This window comes from Mastomys coucha, unplaced genomic scaffold, assembly GCF_008632895.1.
Source record: "Mastomys coucha isolate ucsf_1 unplaced genomic scaffold, UCSF_Mcou_1 pScaffold20, whole genome shotgun sequence".
NCBI classification, from domain to species: Eukaryota; Metazoa; Chordata; class Mammalia; order Rodentia; family Muridae; genus Mastomys; species Mastomys coucha.
Genome location: NW_022196903.1, coordinates 42,273,488 through 42,293,364, shown reverse-complemented (window position 1 = coordinate 42,293,364; position 19,877 = coordinate 42,273,488). Strand labels below are relative to the sequence as shown.

Here is a 19,877-nt window from a genome sequence, read left to right as displayed (position 1 = left end):
TGGATGCCAGCAAGTGCTGGCTGACAGGAGCCTGATATAGCTGTCTCCTGAGAGGATCTGACAGTGCCCAACAGAAGTAGAGGCTCACAGCCAACCATTGGACTGAGTATAGGGTCCCCAATGAAGGAGCTAGAGATAGGACCCAAGGAGCTGAAGGGTTTGCAACCCCTTAGGAGGAACAACAATATGAACTAACTAGAACTCTCAGAGCTCCCAGGGACTAAACACCCAACCAAAGAGTACACATGGTGGGACTAATGGCTCCAGCAGCATATGTATAGTAGAGAATGGCCAATCTGTCATCAATTGGAGGAGAGGCCTTTGGCCCTGTGAAAGTTCTAGGCCGTAGTGTAGGGGAATGCCAGGGCCAGTAAGCAGGAGAGGGCAGGGTGGCGAGCATGGGGACGGGGGAGGGAACAGGAGTTTGTTTTTGGTTTGTTTTTTATTTTATTTTTTTCTTTTTTCAAAAGGGAAACTGGGAAAGGAGATATTGTATGACATGTAAATAAAGAAAATATCAAGTTAAAAAAAGAAAAGAAAAGAATATTTATAACAGCCCACATATCCACTAGCAGAATTCACAAATAAGCCATAATAGTTAATTAATTAGTTACCTATTTCACTGCTATGACAAAATACCTGGTATAATTTAAAAGAACAAGAATGTTAGCCACAGTTTCAGAAGTCTATTGGGCATCCTGGCAGGGAGGTGAGGCTGAATGCCAATCACCTTCAGGAGTAGTTTTCTCTCTTTGGTTAACCCTTCCCAAAAAGGCCCTCACAAATACACGCAGAATTGTGCTTACTAATGTCTCAGGCTCTTCTTAACCCCATTAAGCTGACAAGCAAAACTAGCCATCACAAGTCTACTTCTCATCAACCTGACACCCAAACATATCTTCCCTGGCACTCAAAATGCTCATACCTATCTCATAATGCAAAATGCATTCAGTCCACCAAGATTCTTCAGAGTTTTCACAGTTCCTACACTGTTCAAAGTCCAAGCTCAAAGTTTCCTTTGGCCCGGCAAGGTAAACTCAACTGTGAGCCCCTGTAAAGCCAAAAACAAATTATACAATTCTAGGATACAATGGCACAGAACTTTTACCACTCCTATTCTAAAAGGTAGAAAATGGAGACAAAAAAAAAAAAAAAAAAAAGATAGGACCACAGGAAGATTGCTATCTAGAAGGGAAAGCAATTCTCAGAGATGCAATAGTATCTCGAGCTGTGTCAAACAGCTTCAGCACCCATATACGGAGGATCATCCTACTGCAGTCCACCCAGGCTCTATGTTAGCACGTTTTTTATCTAGGGCCTCTGCTTTCCTTGGAAATGTGCCAAATTCCTGGCATCTACAAACAGGGTTACACTTCACCTTTGAGTTTTATGCACCACAGGTGCTAACTGAAGGGTCTTCTGATTCTGTCACTGGTTGCCTAGCCTTCCAAGATTTCCTTTGAAGTCTGAGTGTATTCTCAAAGATCTCATTCTCTGGCATTTTTCCACACAAGAAAAGTCCACACCATGCATTCAAAGTCTGTCAGACTGGGGCCTTTAGGATAAAAAATCACATTGGCCTTGGAGTACTAGATAGTTAAGTATGGTGAGCTAACTTTGGGGAAATTCTAAGGTGCAGGGTACCCCCTATCATATTCCTCTCAAAAGAAAGTTAGTTTAATGTACTCGTCCATACCCTTGAGTCTGTGGTAGATGGTGTCTAACTAATTTTTATGCCTTCAAACCTTTTTCCTATTGAGCCATGTTAAGTACTTAGCTTATTTTTAATGCTCTGATCTCTTCAAAAGCCACATTTTCCCTTGGCCTCTACCTTCATTTCTTTCCTGACAAAAGTTCTCTGTATACTTGGCTCAAAGAAGCCAGCAATACCTGAACCACAGAGCCTGAATGCTCTCAAGTTCCTCTGCCAATTATTCAGTCACCATTATACTTAGTCTCCCAATCTTAGGGCACAAACAAAAATGAAGGCAAGTTCATTGCAAAATCTCATCTGAAAACTCCTAGGCACTCTTTGCTTCCTTCTTTCTCCCTGACATCCCAGGCTCTGTTGGTCAACTCAAAACTGGGAGAGCATCACTTTCTCCTTAAGGCACTTACACACCACACCAGTCATTTCCCCCAGAGCCCTCTGAAAAGGGTATCTTTTACAGGCCAAGACTAACCTCTTGACTCATCTCCCATCCTTCAAACAAATTACTTTTGTATTTCCCACCCTGGTAAGAGAAGTTGTTTTAATTCCTATTGTTCTTATCAAAACATCTATCTCATTGCCACCAATCTTGCCCTTCTAATCAATTTTCTAAACTGCTGCCCCAGAAAAATCTCTACAGTAGAGAAATATACACTTTGTTAAGTGATTTAATTCCAATCTTCTACAAGCTGCTTTTGATGTACTTACCCGCTCCCCAACCATTCTCAGACCATTCTACCATATAGAACTATCCCATGCCCATTTATGGACCACAGAAGGAAAGAAACTAAAATTCACTATAGGTTATTACACTGGATTGCCCCATGCAGCATTTCTGTTTTGTTTTAGAGGTAGGATCTTACTTTGCTGCCCAAAACACAAGAGCCTCCAGAGTAGCATGACACCATTTACATCTTACAAAAAAACCTCAGGATCAGAGACATCAAATAATTTGCTCAAATTCAATTACTGAATGGCAAAGATTTCAACATAAACTTGAAATTCTGGAATCTATATTCTATCCCCTGCCACATGCTGCTTTGTTATGAAGCCTCTTATTCCACTACCTAAAGGAGCCTGTATCCAAGATTTACTCGTAATTCAATATTACAACTAGCATTAGGTGCTCCCAAAAGATCCATGCAAAAAGACAGTTGAAAAGGTTCATGGTGCAGGTACAGAGAAGTCTACACTGTTGCCAAGTGAGCAGGTCATTACACAGCCTTGACTTTTACTCATACTTCCAAATCTATTCAAAACTTTTGTTTGAATCTTCAATAATTATTTTTAATTTTTACCATTTTTGTAAATCCATTTAAGCACACCAGAACAGAAGCTGGCATGCTGTACATATAACCTGTACATTTGAAAAATCAGCATTCTTTTTTGCACATCCACTAAGGACAGCATTTACTATTCAATGTTTCAGTACTGAAATTCAAGGCTCATGATACTCTCACTTAAAATTTAAATTATCTCTTTTAAACACAAGTGAAAGGAACTTCTATTCAAACAACTATGATTTGAAGCACATAAAAATTAAATCAGTACTGACAAAGTGGCTCAATGGTAGAATACTGTTTTATCCCCCATGCTACCCATTTTAAATAAAACCATCCCTAGACAGAAAGGAGATTAGTGTTTGCCTAGGTCCAAGTTGAGAATGACTGCAAACAGGCACAGAAATCTTTAAGATTGTAGAAAGAAACATTCTAAATTATATGTATCCTTGGCTGCATAACTTTAACTTCCCTAGAGATAATCTAATCATAAATTTAAACAGGTGTGCTTTAAGATATACAAGACCTAAACAAAGTTATTAAGGGAGAAAGGAGGACTAGAGAGATGGCTCAGCAGTTAAGAGCACTGGCTGATCATTCATAGGACAGGGTTTGGTTCTCAGCATCCAAATAGCTCTCACAACCATTCTTAACTCTAATTCCAAGAGACCCAGTGCCCTTTTCTGGAATACTTGGGCACCAGACACACATACAGGTAAAATACTCATCAAATACTAGTGTAGGCACAATGTTATTGTGCACTCTGTAATATTTATCTTTGTGTTACTCAAATGCTGATTTATCTGCCCCCATAGCTCTGTTGCAATCTGGACACAGCATTATAATGCAAACAATGCCCATCACTTACTCTCTGCCTTATCAACAGAAGCTGGAAAAGCAAATAACTAGGCAATAGAGAGAATAGGGCAGGATTTCACCAAGCCAGGGGAAGTGAGGAGAGAGAAGAATAAGGGAGAGAAGACATAATGGGAAAATACATCTAAAGCCCAGACCAGTACTAAAATGCAACTATCTCAGGGATTTGCTTAGAGGATTAAAATAAATCAATGACTGCCCAGGCTTTATGTGATAAAGCTTGATTAAGTAAATCTTGGTCTCTGTGTCATTACTGAGGAACTAGCTTTGATAAAGAAAAAAAGCCACTATATTAATTTACTACAAACATTAATATTAATTGCTACACACTAGTATAAAAATAAATCCTTGGGGGTGGGGAGGAGACTAAACTTAAACACTCTAGCTTTAAATTTCTGTGAGTTGTTTTGTTCATTTACAGGAACAAGAACATCTCTACAAGCTGCCTTGAGTTCTACATATATACATGCTTTAACCTATCACTAAAAGTCAAATTACTGAGCCCTCCAACTTAAAACCTTGCCTTGCAACAATATGTAAAGCAAAAACACAATTTCCAAGATTTACCCAAACTCACTGGTCATGTGATATATATAATTCATTATCCTACTAAAGACATAGTAATAATAGCAACACAAGTTCAGAAGGGAAAAGAAGTCTTGTCTGGGCACAAAGATCAAGAAGAAAGGCTTTTAAACTGAATGTTTTCCATCCTTTAGCAAGGGTAACTAGTATCTCAACAGCAGAAGTACAAACAGGGAAGAACAGTGAACAAGGGGGAGAATCACACAAGACTGAGGGAAGAATGTGTACAGAAAGCTGTGAGAGGCAGGGAGGGGTACATCTGTTCTAAGTGTACACAAGGCCTTTAGTCTACAGCTAGACAGGGAGGTCTACTAACCTGAGTTTATAAATGTTAGTCTGACAACTTTGGGAAGTTTACCTAAGGGCACAGGCAGTAAAACTAATAGGAGCTTTAACAAGAGAATTGAGAAAACTGGCTCAATACCTACATCAGCAATGAAAAACAAAGGTGTTTTTCAATTGGTGTCATGCAAAGGAATGAGGAGAGCCTCTGGGTACTGACCACACAGCATTTCTCACCAGACATTAGCTGATCAAAGCAGAGACCTTCTATGTATAAGGAAGAACAAATACTAACATACAGACACAAGTATATTTTTGCTTCTAGGAAGATAAACTAAAAATAAAAAATTAAAAAAAAAATATCCAGCTTCAGGGGAGGAAGCTGGTGAAGTAGGTCAAATGAGAGAAACTTCAGTGGGGTCCACGGATAGAACTCAGAGGTGTGAGGCTGGTGAAAGAGCTCAGTAGTAAAGTACTACTGATGGCCTGAGTTCAGGGAAGGAGAGGACTGACTCCTGAAAGTTATCCTCCGACTTCCTTATGAACACACATGCACCCTTTCATACTCATATATAGATAAATTCAGGGACATTGTGAATGATGAAGAAAACGACATCTTGATTTTCATTAACCTGTATGAATTGTGACAGTTCCCTGATTATGAAGGCTGGCTACAGACAATAGCACTTTGCAGTGTTGCTCATTAGTAAGAAACTGTAGTGAAGGCCAAGCAGTAATGAGACACCTTTAATTCCAGCACTCAGGAGGTAGAGGCAGACTGATCTCTGTGAGTTTGAGAACAGCCAGGGATACACAGAGAAACCCAGTCTTGAAAGAGAGGGAAGGTTGCGGAGGGGGGGAAAGAGAAAGAGAGAGAAAGAGAGAGACAGAGAGAAACAGAGACAAAGACAAAGAGAGAGACAGAGACAGAGAGGCAGGCAAAAAGAAACTTGTGATTTTCTTGGCTAGTTACAGCTACTGCCAGTATCATTTATACTCACCAATATTGAGATTACAAGAGAATTCACTCATTACCTTTAAAGTGGGAAGTAAATGTTAGTCTCTAGTGGACAGGTCTTACACTTGAACATTTCTCATGGTGCAAAGGCTCAGAAGAGCACTGACTGTTCTTTCAGTGGACACAGTTTCCATTCCCAGTACCCATATGATGACTGTCAACCATCTGAAACTCCAGTCCCAGGAAAGCTAACATCCTTTCTGACCTCCTCAGGTACCATGCATGATTGTGATGCATGCACATACATATAGGCAAAACACTCAAATAAAATTTTAAAAATCAAAAAATTATTACGAGCTATAGAAACAGGTTCAGACCATAGTTGGCAGTATGATCACAACCAACTGTGCCCTGTTTAGGCAATCATCTAACAACACCACATTGTAAACAAGCATGGCGTTCAAAAGTATGCTATTTCATAACAATTCTAGACCAGCGAAACCATCATTTAGACACCTGTTAGTGGGTTTCTGTGAAACTTCCTGCAGTACTAAACCGAACACTTGATTTGAAAGTTCTCATGCTGCAAAACCTCAAAAGTAAAGAAGCCTAAAACAACCTTGTATGAGCAATAAGTTACATGAAGAGGCATGACTCAAGAATGAAGATAAAGGGTCTTAATTTTACATATATTAACTTGGAGAAGAACAACAAAATGAAAATGCCCAAGCAGACAGTTTTTAAAAATATAAAACTGGGCCAGTAAGATGGCTCAGTGGGTAAAGGTCTTTGTCCTGACCCTGATGACCTGAGCTTGTCCATCCTGTGCTCTTACGGTAAAAGGAGAGAATCAATTCCTGAAATTCCATAAGTGTGTCATCATAAAACATCAAAATAAATATGTGTAAAAGAGTAAAACGTATAACTGAAGCCTAAAGGAAACCACACCTCAAGATATAAGCAAAACTGCACAAGAACAGACATCAGCCTGGACAATATTCTAAAGTATAAAAAAAGAATGGAGATGAGGACTGGCACTTACAATATAACCCTGGGACATAGGATCTCCTAAGTTGTGCCAGATACAGTGTGATGAGTGCAACAGCACAAAGGTTGACCACCTACCAACAAAAAGATCTGTTTGGAAAAAGTCATTGTAGTAAGTGTCTGGAGATAGGTGTGGCCTTAAAGAATGTTACTCTAGATGAATTAATAGCCAATGGTAGAGTGCTGTGTGCACAGGCCCTGGGTTCAATCCTCAATACTCAGGGCAGGCATGGGCTCTACTAAACTGATAAGGAAACCAGCTGGCAGCCCAGTGAAAATGGAAACCAGCCCACTCCAAACAATTCTGAGAAGAGTATGGTGGATTCCTGATGCTAACAGAAAACAGACACTACCTCTTCTGAGACCACTGTCACAGCAGGATCCCCAGAACATCTCAGATGTGAGAACTTACTCCCATACCCCACTAGAGCACTAGAATGAGATGTGAGTTTTAAGTTCTCAAGCTAGAATGCAAGTATAACTTACAAATAAATGGGAAGTTATGATAACTATCATGCCTCAATTACCAAAATTAAACAACATACTTTATTCAAAAATAATCAACCTTTCTGTATGTCTCTTTGCTGAATTGATGTGACCATGAATTCACAGCCTGATACAAAACAGCATATTCTGCTGCAGCATGTTTCTTTTTCTGCTTTCCACTCACTTCAATAAGTCCTTTTGGCAACCTCAACACTGTCACCCCCAAGTCAGCTCACCACCAGATGGCATTGAACATACACACCAATTGCTGATGAGATAAACATGGCAAAACCTAAGTGTGACTAGCAGATTCACCTAGAAGTCAAAACAGTTGGGTCCTTCCATACTGAACAGTTCTTATTGACTTCATTCATTTTAAAGGAACCCTTAAATATTAAACGCAGGGTGTGGAGATTATAGGAGGAGGAGGAGTGCAGGTATTGTTCAAGGGATTCAGTTTGTTATAGCACATGAATAAGATCTAGAGAGCTACTACATAGCATAGTGACTGTAGGTAATAACATACTGGATACATGCTGAAAAACAAGAAAAAAGAGAAGTACTAAAAGGAAATCCTGAAAATTCTTACAAAAGGATAAATATGTGGTTATTAAAATTATTTATAACGGTTTCATTATTTAGCCACTTTTAGGGGATCTGAAATATAACATCACAGACCAGAGAGGGGCTCTGGTCTGGCATGCATTGAGGCCCTAGGTCTCAACCACAAAACAAAGAAAAAACTATCATGCTGTATGTCAGAAATATAAACAAGTTTCACCTTAAGAAAGACTGAGGGAGGGAAAGTAAACATCAAATTCTCAGAATTGATGTAAAAAGATTAGATAAGACCCTGTAGGTAAAAATACAACTTGGACATGGTAGGAACCCTCCCCACAGTTGATTGATTCTTCCTTCTAAAATTTAAGAGTGGAAGATGTTCCTTAAAACTCATAAGCTTCTAATTCATATGCATTTACTAAAAAATGCTTATAATCCATTAAACACAAGGGCAATCCTAGGATGAATTTATTCATGTAGTGTTTGTAAAACTTTCCTTAAAAAGGAAATCAGAAATTCACTATTAGTTTCTTTATTGTACTTGTGAAACACACTTGTATTCTACAGGACAGAAAACATTAATAAACAAAAAATACTAATATTAAATGTTATACTTATTTTCTTAATTCAAAATTAGGCTTTCTTAATAATTATTGCTATTTGGGTAATCAATGTTTTATTAAGTAGGGTTTACATTTATACATGTTATTATAAAAATGTATTATTTTGGTTATTATGAAAATGTATTGTATTGTTATTTTTTTCTATTGCTGTTATAAAATATGACAAAAGCAGCCCAAGGAAGGAGGGCTTTCCTCTGAATCTTTTAAAGGAACAGTCCATCATGAAGAGAAGGCATGGTGGCAGGTACGAGGCAGCTGTTCACAGTAAAGCCACAGTTAGGAACAAAAGCAGATGAAGTCTATGCTTAGCTGACTTTGTCCTTTTTATTGAGTTCAGGATTCTAGCTGGTGGAAAGGACTACTATCCTAGGCTACTCTAGATAGTCATCTATAGATGTACCCAGAGCACTGAGTTGGTCCTCAAAGTTTCTGATTTTAAACATTTCTGATGCGGATGCCTCCAGTACTATAGAAACACTACCAGAGTATTTCAAAGACAAACGTGTTTATGGAACTTGAAATTCTTACTCCACAACTTACTAGCAGATCTCTTCGCTGCTGAGCTTTCATTGTAGGAGACAATACTGGCTTTCCAGTCAAAATAAAGTAAATAAATGCTGCATTAAATTCCACAATATTTTGATATGATAGGGAGCCAGTACGGCCCCCAAATCCACACCAAAATATTCCCAGCAGAGTTGTACTGTAATGGTCCCTTGTCTCTCTCCTTCTGTCACCTAAGTTTGTCCATGAGAACTGCTTCAGCTAAGATGTACAAGCAAGCAATAGACTTTAATTCATAGTCCCCACAAGTTCTACTCAGTCAGTTTCCACGGACTCATGTGCACATGACCACTTTGTTTTGTGGTCAGTGGATTCGAGACCTGAGAAACTACCTGCTCAATAAGAGTTTTAAAGTGGCACATCATGAAGAAAACATCCAGCTATTCATCACCTCTTCAAGGTTTTCAATTAAAAACAAAGCAACAAAAACTCACCCTTTTTCTATTTTGCTAAAAGAACTCATCTAACTCTCAGATGAAAACTCATCGGCCATTCCCCTTACTTAGTTAGGCTATGATTCAAGCAATCTTCCTACTCCACTACAAATTAGCTGAAGAGAATACACACTTATTTGGTTTTTATTTTTCCCTCTTTTTTTTTTGTGGCAGGAGTCATCATGAAACACTAGGCACACACTGTACCACATGGCTGCATCCTTAACACATTTCATATTTTTTACTTTGAGGCAGGTCACTAAGATGCTGGGGCTAACCTGACCTGTGATCATCTTGCCTTAGCCTACTGTGTAGCTGAGGTTATAGATCTTCACACCAGAACCACCTTTAAGGAGTTCTACATCATTTGATTTGAAGACAATTTACTACTGTATTGACCTCAAGAAAAGAAATGAGAGGTCAAGCACACCAATCTTGCCCCAGTCTGGGCAAGTAATCTTGGATAGTAATCTTGGAAGCACCCAAGAGTTCACAATAAGTTTGATGTACCTTCTGCTGTTGCCCCGTTTTAGGCATGTGGTCATGCTACATTTACAAAAAGCCATTATGTCCATGTGTATGCGCAAACTAGAGGACAACCTTAAGTACCCCTCAGATGCCTTTGGGTTTTGTTTTGGAGACAGAATCGCTCACATCCTGCAATATCAACTTCCCCTTAAAAAATGTTTTTCAAACAAATAAGCCTCTAGTATTTTGTATAAGCTGGAGGTTTTTCTTTAACTGTGCTTGTTCCTAATCAAGATTCATGGCTTTCTTTCCAATTACAAAATCATTTTCATAACTTGCATAACTTACTTTTATCTGTCAAAATATAAGGATAACTAGGATTTCTAGTTACCAGTTTCTAGTCATAACTGGATCCAGGAGGACATCACACTTCCGGGCTCCAATGATCCTCCCACCTCAAGCTAGGATTTTAAGTACTGTTGAGAGGCAGAAGAGATACACTAAAGTCTCAATAATTGCAATAATTGACATCTGCAATAAGTGAAGTCTGGCCCTAGATTCAATGTCCAGTACCAACAACTAAACTAGAGAATACTGACATCTATATTTTAAATCTTTATTTTTTTTTTTTTCAGTTTTTTCAAGACAGGGTTTCTCTATGTAGCCTTGGCTATCCTGGAACTCACTCTGTAGATCAGGCTGGCCTCGAACTCAGAAATTCGCCTGCCTCTGCCTCCCAAGTGCTGGGATTAAAGGCGTGCGCCACCACTGCCCGGCAACATCTATATTTTAAATAAACAAGAAGCACAACCTCCATGCAAAAGTGTTTGTATTCTCTACTCTCATACCAATTTTAACCAGTGTTACACAAAGCCACACACTGTCTTTACTGCTATACTTTAGTTTAAAGTAGGGGACTAAACTTAAACCATGCTGGTGACTAGAACTAATGGCATAGACCTAATAATCCCAGCTACTATGGAAGTCAGGGAAGCTTTCCCAAACCCAAGGCCAACATAAGCTGCAAAGACAGTTCAAGGCCAACCCATACAATTTCTAGAGACATTTTGGCAGGGAGCATGCTGGAAAAAACAAAGAAATCAATTATAGCTCAATAGTTTTTTGCCTATCATTACCAAGGCCCCAGTACATCTATAACAACCAAACTGCGACACTTTCAGTACTTTTGTTGTCACATAACTTGCTTCACTTACTTGGGTATTGCTCAAGAAAGGCTTTCAAGCTCATCTTCAAGTAGCTTTAAAAACCCATTATTCACGCTTCCGTGTGAAAATACACTTTTTTTTTTTTTTAAGATAAAGAATACTAAAACTACAAAATCCAGATTTCCCCCATAGTTTTAGCAGCACTAAGATTTTATACACAAGGGTGAGACAGCTGAGCAGATGAAGGCAGTTGCCTCATGATCTTAGATTTTCAAGTCCACATGGTGGAAAGAGAAACACAATTCCTCAAAGTGTCCTCTGACCTTTGCATGTGTACTAATAAGGGAATTTTTGTATTTTTTTTTTAATTCTTAAAAAGCAGTTAACAGGTTGATGAGTTTACTCATTATAAAGTATTAGAATCAAAACAAACAAATCAAAACTTTGGAATATCCCAAGTGATGTCATACATTAAAAACAAAACAAAATGGGCTAGCTCAGTGGTTAAGAACATTTGTTGCTCTCCCAGGGGACCCAAGTTTGGTCCCCAGAACCTACATGCTGTCTCACAAACAGCTGTTAACTCCAGTTCTAGAGGATTTAACACCCTCTCCTGGCCTCCTTAACACCAGGCATGTACATGGTACACATATATTTTCTTCGTATATTTTCTTCGTCCCTGTTCTATTGTTGTGAAGAGTTACCAAGACCAAGGCAACTCTTATAAAAGGAAAACATTTAATTAAGGGCTGGTTTAGTGTCAGAGGCTCAGTCCATTATCATCATGGTAGAGAACATATACAGGCAGGTGCTGGAGAAGTACTGAGAGCTGCATCCTAATCCACAGAGGTTGGGGAGTAAGGAGGAGAGGGAGAGGGAGAGGGAGAGGGAGAGGGAGAGGGAGAGAGAGAGAGAGAGAGAGAGAGAGAGAGAGAGAGAGAGAGAGAGAGAGAGAGAGAGAACACAAGAGCATGCTGGACTTGGGTGCCTGGGTCTGGTGTGGGCTTCTGAAACCTCAAAGTTCAACCCCAGTATGGACAAATTTCCTCCTAGGCCACACCTACTCCAAGCCATACCTCATAATCCTTCTAATCTTTTTCAAATAGTGCCACAACCTGGTGACTAAGCACTCAAATACATGAGCCTACTGGAGCCACTTTATTCAAACCACCACATACATGCAGTAAAACATCCATATACACTAAAAAAATAAAATAAACAAAAAACTCTGTACAAGGCAAAGTCAATTATATACAAAACATGTGCAAAGCTAACACTGAAGAGCTAACAGGTAAAACTACTCCACCAGCTATATGAGTTTTCTTCTTTTTGTATGTTTTGGGGCCCTTGATAATAGTGAGCTACCTCTCTCTGCATAATTTCTTTCACCCAAATAAGGTCTTTTTTTAACCAAATAAGCCCTCAAGTTGAATTTCAGTAGACTATATGATGATTAGCATTATACATTTTTGTGATACATGTCAAAATTAGTTTTAACCAGGACAACAAAGATGGACCTCTCCCAATATAAGGCATTTGCAAGGAGAAAAGTGAGGAGCGGCAGCCAGTAAGTCAAAAGCACGTAGTCAGCAAGTCTTTGGCACAAGCTTAGTGCTGAACATCAGTGTTCCTAAAACATTAACCTGTAAGCAAAGCTTTTAAAGACTTAATCCTTAAGGTGGGAGAAGTTCATTACCCTCTACCATCTCTCTCCCAAACCAGTCTCATACTTCCTAAAGGTAAGCCTGGGATACGAATCCACTCCTAGGATTCCACTTGGGACTGAGGAGTCTCCGCCATGGCTTACCAACCTCATGCTCATGCAGCATCCCAAACCTTTCCTTCTAGTCTGACCAGAGCAGGCCTCTTTCCAACCCCTAGGAAGGAAGATCTAAGTTCTTGTACCTTTTCTCCACTTTGTGACTTTAAGATACCTATCAGGCACAGCTAACTATTTTAGTGAGATGATAGTGTATTCTGTGCACGAAGGTACTTCTCCATTGACATCTGGTGACAGTTTCTGTGTATTTTATGCACATTTCTATGTACCTATCTTCTCCTAACTCCTATAGTATTTCTAAGTTAAAGGATTTTTCACAAATAACTCATTAAACAAACCAAGCAACTTTCAGTTTTCCAAGCTATAGCATGAACTGTGTCAAATAATTAATTTTTAGTAAGTTTTATTATTATAAATGAAGGCATCATAATTTAAACATTCAACTTAAAATGTATCTCCTATTATTAGGAGTTATGAACTATGCAAAACGGAATGGGAAGTTCAATTATCACCAAGAAAAGGAACACTCAGCTTCCCAGCCGGCTCAGAAGGGAAAGGCACCTGCCTGCAGGCTTGGTGACTTTAAATTTAATCCCAAGAACTGAGTGCTACAAGTTTGTCCTCTCCGCCCTCCACAACTGTGTGACAGCATGCCTGTGCACATATATGTGTACACACATACGTATACATACATGCACACGTGCACACACACACTTTTTTTTAAAGGAAAAGGAAACCTCCACTATGAAGGCTATTTTAAATAAACGATAAAATAACAAAACACATTGAGCTTCATGAGATTAAGACAGTTTAATGGCAGGAATGTGAAGGATGACACAAGAATGAATGAGAACAGAAGACAAAGGAGAACTTGACCACTGGAAGCAGGCTACCAAGTCAGACATTCAATCATATCTATTAACACATGGAAAGGAGGAACAGGTAAATCAAATACCAAGTAATTCTGCATTGAATAAGCAGAATGATCTTCCTGCACAATGATCTTCCATGGCAGTGGTTCTTTTATTACTATTTTCTTGGGATTTATGCTTTTGAAAATTATCTCACTGTCCTGAGAAGTAGCTCAGCAGTGGAGGACTTGACTAGCATACAAAGAGTTTGAGGCTCCCCCGGGTTCCATCCCCACCATCTTGTTCCAAAAACCATCCAAAGAAGAACCAATCCACTATATTGTATTTCCAGTTCTCTCTCTCTCTCTCTATATATATATATATACATATATATATATACACACATATATATGTATATATATATACATATGCAGTATAAAAAGTTGGCAAAAAAAAAACTAAAATGAACCACTTCTTAAAAATAATCACTAACATAGTTACTTTCCAAAATGCATACACTCACTCTTAAAAACTTTTATACATAATTTTAATCTTTGTACTTTAATATTCAATATAGTATTACAGAAATGTAAGAATTTACCTAAACAATGATGAAATAGTCATTTGTAATAACCCCAAACTGAAAATTAATGCATAAGAAAAAGGCATTAAGTCACATATGCAAGGGGGAAAATCACTAATCTATTGATCACTTTTTATACTGTTAACAAAGTCCTTAAACGCAGGCTAGCTATTTCAAACTATACATCATTTTGAAGATTTCTGCTCCACTTTTTGCTCTTGAAAAATATTTAGTTGGGGCTGAAGAGATAGATGGCTCAGCAGTTTAGAGCAACCAGGATCAGTTCCCAACACCAACATGGCAACTCCTAACTCCAGTCACAGGAGATCTAATGTTGTTGTCTATCCTCTGTGCTCACAAGGTCTCTGGGCCCAGGCATACATATGGGACATATACATATGTGCATACAAACACACACACATACACACACACACAAATTCTTTTTTTTTTTTCCTTCCGGTTTTTCGAGACAGGGTTTCTCTGTGTAGCCCTCACTGTCCTGGAACTCACTCTGTAGACCAGGCTGGCCTTGAACTCAGAAATCCAACCGTCTCTGCCTCCCGAGTACTGGGATTAAAGACGTGCGCCACCACCGCCCGGCTACGAAAAAATTCTTTAAAAAATTATATTTATGGGCTGGAGAGATGGTTCAGTGGTTAAGAGCACTGACTGCTCTTCCAGAAATCCTAAGCTCAATTCTCAGCAACCACTGGTTCACAACCATCTGTAATGGGATCTAAAGCCCTCTTCTAGTGTGCCTCAAGTTGGTGACAGTGTACTTATATAAAACAAATCTTTTTTAAAAAATATACTTAAAAAACTATATTTATTTATATTCTTTTTAGCAATGAGTAGGCATACTTCTCCATCTTCCTTACAAAGTGACTTATTTAAAACAACACAGATTACCACTTCTGGGAATACTGCTAGGAAAGCTCAAGATTTTTCATGTTTCCTATTCCAATTTTCCCATTTTTTGCCATAGTAAGAAATCTTTTTCCCATTAGTTTACAAGCCCCCTTTGATAGTATAAAAAATAAATTTGCGTGTAAAAACATTTTCTTAGTTTGTCATTTGCCTTTTATTCTGTTTACAAGATTTTACCACAAGGAAGTTTTAAAATTCTGAAGTAATCTGTTCTTCTATATTTTTGGTATTATTAAGTTTCTCCACCCTGAGACTTGAAATTGATAATTTCTGTTACTAATTTTTATAAGAAATTTTTAAAAGACAAGCTCACCTAAAATTACCACTACTTTACAATTGTAATTACTTAAACCACTGCATACTTTATACACACTTAAATTGGTAGTCTGTTTTCTAAAGTATTTGCTGACACAGGCCTTTAAAAAATTAGCTTATTAAATGGATTTAAGAATTTTTGCAAGGCCAATGAGTCATAACATTACACCCAGTTTAACAATAGCCCCAAAGTTCCACAACTGCTTATATCTATACCATCACTGTCTAAGTACCCGCCAGTGTTTTCTACAAGACCAGGAAGAAGAAACTCATAGTTCCACAACTGTTTATATCTATACCATCACTGTCTAAGTACTCGCCAGTGTTTTCTAAAGGACCAGGAAGAAGAAACTCATTCTTGGGAGCCAACCATAGTTATGTATGATGCATTCTGTTGTGTGATCAGACATGAATCCTTAAAGACGCTTTTATTTCAATCTCTGCTAATTTTCCTTTAATTTCATATACATCAGACTTTCAAGGTTTAAAAGTTCTAGCTCTGGGATCACCATCTTGCTCTCCCCCTTCCTGGGGCTTCACACCTTCACAGACTTGATGGAAACTACCCAAAGCCCAGAACACTTCCATTTTCTACAAGGAGGGTTAAATGTCAATACTCAGACTTCACATGGCTTTGTCAAGATTTGAAGTAGGAGGATGTACATGGATTTTGGCATGAGCATTGTGCTAGGTAATAGGGTCAGATTTATTCTACCCTGCCCCTAGGTAAAGTCAGTCTAACAGAAGAAACCACCACATGTCATCAGAAGGTTAAGCACTGGGATAGTACCACAGACTGGACATGGTGAGGGCCTAGGGAAAGGTCCTAGACAGAATGGCAAGGCCAGATTTTCCTGAGATGGAGATGCCTGAGTGATAAGAAAAGAAAAAGACGCGATGTTAACCCAGAGCAGATCAGAAGTACAATCAAGCTGCAGTGTAAGTGAAGTCAGAGTACAGAAATCTTCCTTCTGTCCAGATTTCCCAAGGGAAAAATTAAATACTATCAAACCTGGGCTTTTCATAACCCTATGGTCAAACATGGAATGATATATTATGTTCTATAAGGTAGTTCTCCGATGTCTCATTGGTTACGTACCCATGGAATCCACATATTTTAAGGACTTAAAAGTTAGATACTATCACTTAAACACTACCTTAGGTGCTTGCTGCCAAGTCTAAGGAACTGCTGCCAAGTTTAAGGGATCCCTGGGACCCACAAGATAGAGTAAAGACTATGAAGTTTGTCTTCTGGCTTTCACATGCACATACATGTTTTTTTAAAAAAAAAAAAAAAAAGATGAATTTAGAACTGTCCTCTAAAATAGATGGTTAACAGCTTTTTTTTTTTTTTTTTTTTTTTTTTTTTTTTTTGCCCAAGCATACCTAAAGGATAAGTTCAAAATGAAACCACTGATTCTCAAAATCAATTCATCCCATGACTTCATTGGTAAAGGTAAAAAAGACTAGGCTTTGGGACTTATGAAGTGCTCAAACTTCAAGACAGTCGTAACTTTTGGGGGCCCTAACAAATTAAATCTTAAGAATGCCAAGTAACTATAGTTTGACTTCAGGTTTGTTCATTTAGACATAGTTTTCCTTGCTGAAATGAAGTTCCCTTATCCTCCCACAGAAACTTTTGGTACAACTGGGCTGGCCTATCTCCCCAGCAAGGGACAGCCTCAAATACTAACCTGCTTTATTTCAAAGGCAAAGGGGTAAACAAACTTGTTTTAAAAAAATACTGACTCCTTAAATTAGAATGATTTAATTTTAATTTTACAAACTGCTTGGATTTCCACAACTAAAGAAACCCTCAACAATTTTTCCCTAGGACACAGTATATAGTTATGGGGGTGGAAGGGGTGACACAAGAAAGATGACAGTTTCACTCTAGAGAAGCATGCAACATAATAGTAAACTTGCACTTTTAACAAGCTCAGCAGCAACAGTGACTATGTTTTCTGCAGCCAAAATGAAGGGGAGCATTAAAACACTAGGATTAATTTAGAGTTAGTCCAAAAAAAAAAAAATCATTCATGGTACCACCAAGGTCATGTTCTATGTTATCTGAAGGATACAAAGTAAAGGACTTATTCCCTGTCTTCAATGATTTCATAGTCACAAGTATGGGAAATAAGCCTGCACTGACAAAATTAATTAGAGCAAGAAGGTGGAGTTCCCTGAACAACAGAGTCTATGTATCTAAAGACACCTGGCCAAATTAGCTCAGACTTCAGATGTATGTGACATACTAGGAATTTGGGCCACACCTTCCAGGGTCTGACCATGAGGCTCAGGAAAGATGTATTTTACAAACACCCTAGCATATCTAAAATTGGTTGGCTTTTGGGCTAAACAGTTTTTTAAAGATGATGCCAACGGGGGAGGAAAGAGAAAGGTTAGCATTTTTTAGAAGGCACTTCAGCCTTTTCTCCCAGGCTTAAGGCTTAGTAAGTGCTCCCCAAAACCTCCAAAAATGGGCAGAACAGAAGATAAAGCAAGCCAGTGTTGAGCTGCATACTCAGAATTTAAAATGAGATATAACTGTTTCAACTTACTATGGTAAGCAAAAAATATAAGTTTTAAGTAAAATAAGAAATCTTAAAATCTTTTCAAACAAAGAAATACCTTATACCCTTATTTTTCCTCAACTACACTGGCTTCTTCAGAGTGTTAGGTTTAGGTCCTAAAAATTGAAGTAAAAGGAACTTAAGTTCCTCTTTTTGTCACCCCAATGCCTTTCTAAAACAATAATCATTTATTCCATTCTTAGCATGTGGCTGTTTTAATGCTACTCCAGCAAAGAGCAAGTACACCCAGGGCAACTAAAAACACTTGAACAACTTGACTGCATTTCAGCATGCGTGCCCTTACCACAAACCCCCAACGACTGTGAACTAACTTCAAGTATCAACAGTGACCTCGTCGGAAAAGAGGAATCCTCTCTTTGGCATACCTAGCTCCCTCAACTTTGGGGATTAGGCTCAAGAAATCGGAGTGCAAGCGCTCCTGGCTTTCTTAATTATCTCCTGAGGAGCACAGTGCACAGGTGACAGAGAGAGGGGTTCTCCGGACCACGCGGGATTTAAGAATGGAGGCCCGCAGAGTCGCCGGCCCCCGACACGGTCCTCTTGGCCCGGTGCCCGGTTACCTTTGGGGTCAGAGCGCGCGCTCCCGCCGGGACCGGGAACGAGCCGAGGCCGCCGCACAGGGCCCAGCTCGACCGAGGAGAGCTGGCGGACGCCCCGGGGCTCCGTTCCTTTAGAAAAGCACACCGCATCCCGGCGCGCCTGCTCGGCCACGCTCCCGGAGAGAACGGAGCCCGGGGCACCACTGTTACCCAATAATCATGCCCCGCACCGTCGCAACAATGAGTGCCCCGGGATCCCCAAGAGCACGAGTCCCGCGGCCCTGAGCCGCCCCGGCCAAGCGGAACCCACCAGGGCCGAGGGGATGGGAGGGGTGGCGCGTGAGGCGCCGAGGCCGGCGCCACAGGCCGCGCTGAGTCCGGCTTTTTTTCCCAGTGCGTAGCCGGGGCCTGGCCCTGCGAGTCCCGGCCCAGGCCGAGCCTGGCCGGCCCGGTGACTCAGGCCGGGCCTGCCGGCTCCGCTCCGCTCCGCCCTCGGCGTCCTACGCCCACGACTTCTCCGGCCCGGCCGCCATTCCGCCTAGCCGCGGCGCGCCGCCTCAGGCCTCGCCGGCAGCCCGGGCTCGGACGCCGCGGTCCGAGTCACTGCGACGCCGCGGCTCCGCCTGGGCCTGCGCTGCCTCCCGCCACCGCGGCCCGAGCCGCTACTCACCAGCATCTCCGGGCGCCCCTCGACGCTCGGGTGACGGCGTGTAGTGCTCGCGGGGCCCGCCGAGGTCTGGCCGCGTCCCTCAGCGCTCGGGCTGCCCCGCCTGGAGCTGCGTGCGACACGGCGCCCGCTCCTCCTCCTCCTCCCCTGCCCGCCTGCCGGCCCTCCTCCTCCCGCCGCCGCCGCCGCCGCCGCCGCCTGCACCACGCAACCTCCGCCCTCTTGCCGTCCCTCCACCGCTCCCCGCCCTCCCGACTTCACCGGTTCTGGCGACCGCGGGGCGAAGCCGTGGGGGAGGGAGGGAGGGCCGGAACGCACCGCCATCGGCGTCCGGGGCGGGGGAGCCAAGAAACCGTCGCCGCCATCGCCCGGCCGGCGGCGGCGCGGGAGGGACACCGAGACCGCCCTCCCAGAGGCCCTCCGTGGCGAGGACCCGCTTCGCGCGGGCATTTCTACCTGCGAGCCATGGCCTCTGCTTCCCGAACGCCGAGCCGGCTCCCGCCGGACGTGCTGAATCCTCTGCCAGGTTTTCCCGCCGCCCTCGCGTCCGGGCGGCCTCTCAAGTCCCGGCTTCCCGCCA

At 40.9% G+C, this 19,877-nt stretch overlaps 1 protein-coding gene across 1 annotated transcript in view; it reads right to left on the bottom strand.

Moving 5' to 3' along the window:
* The window catches only part of Cul1 (cullin 1), an 80,109-nt gene extending 60,692 nt beyond the window's left edge, over positions 1-19,417 (bottom strand). Inside the window, exon 1 of the mRNA XM_031381082.1 lies at positions 19,301-19,417. The gene's annotated coding sequence lies outside the window, so the exon portion shown is untranslated. The remainder of the gene's footprint in view (positions 1-19,300) is intronic.
* Between the last annotated feature and the right edge of the window lie 460 nt (positions 19,418-19,877).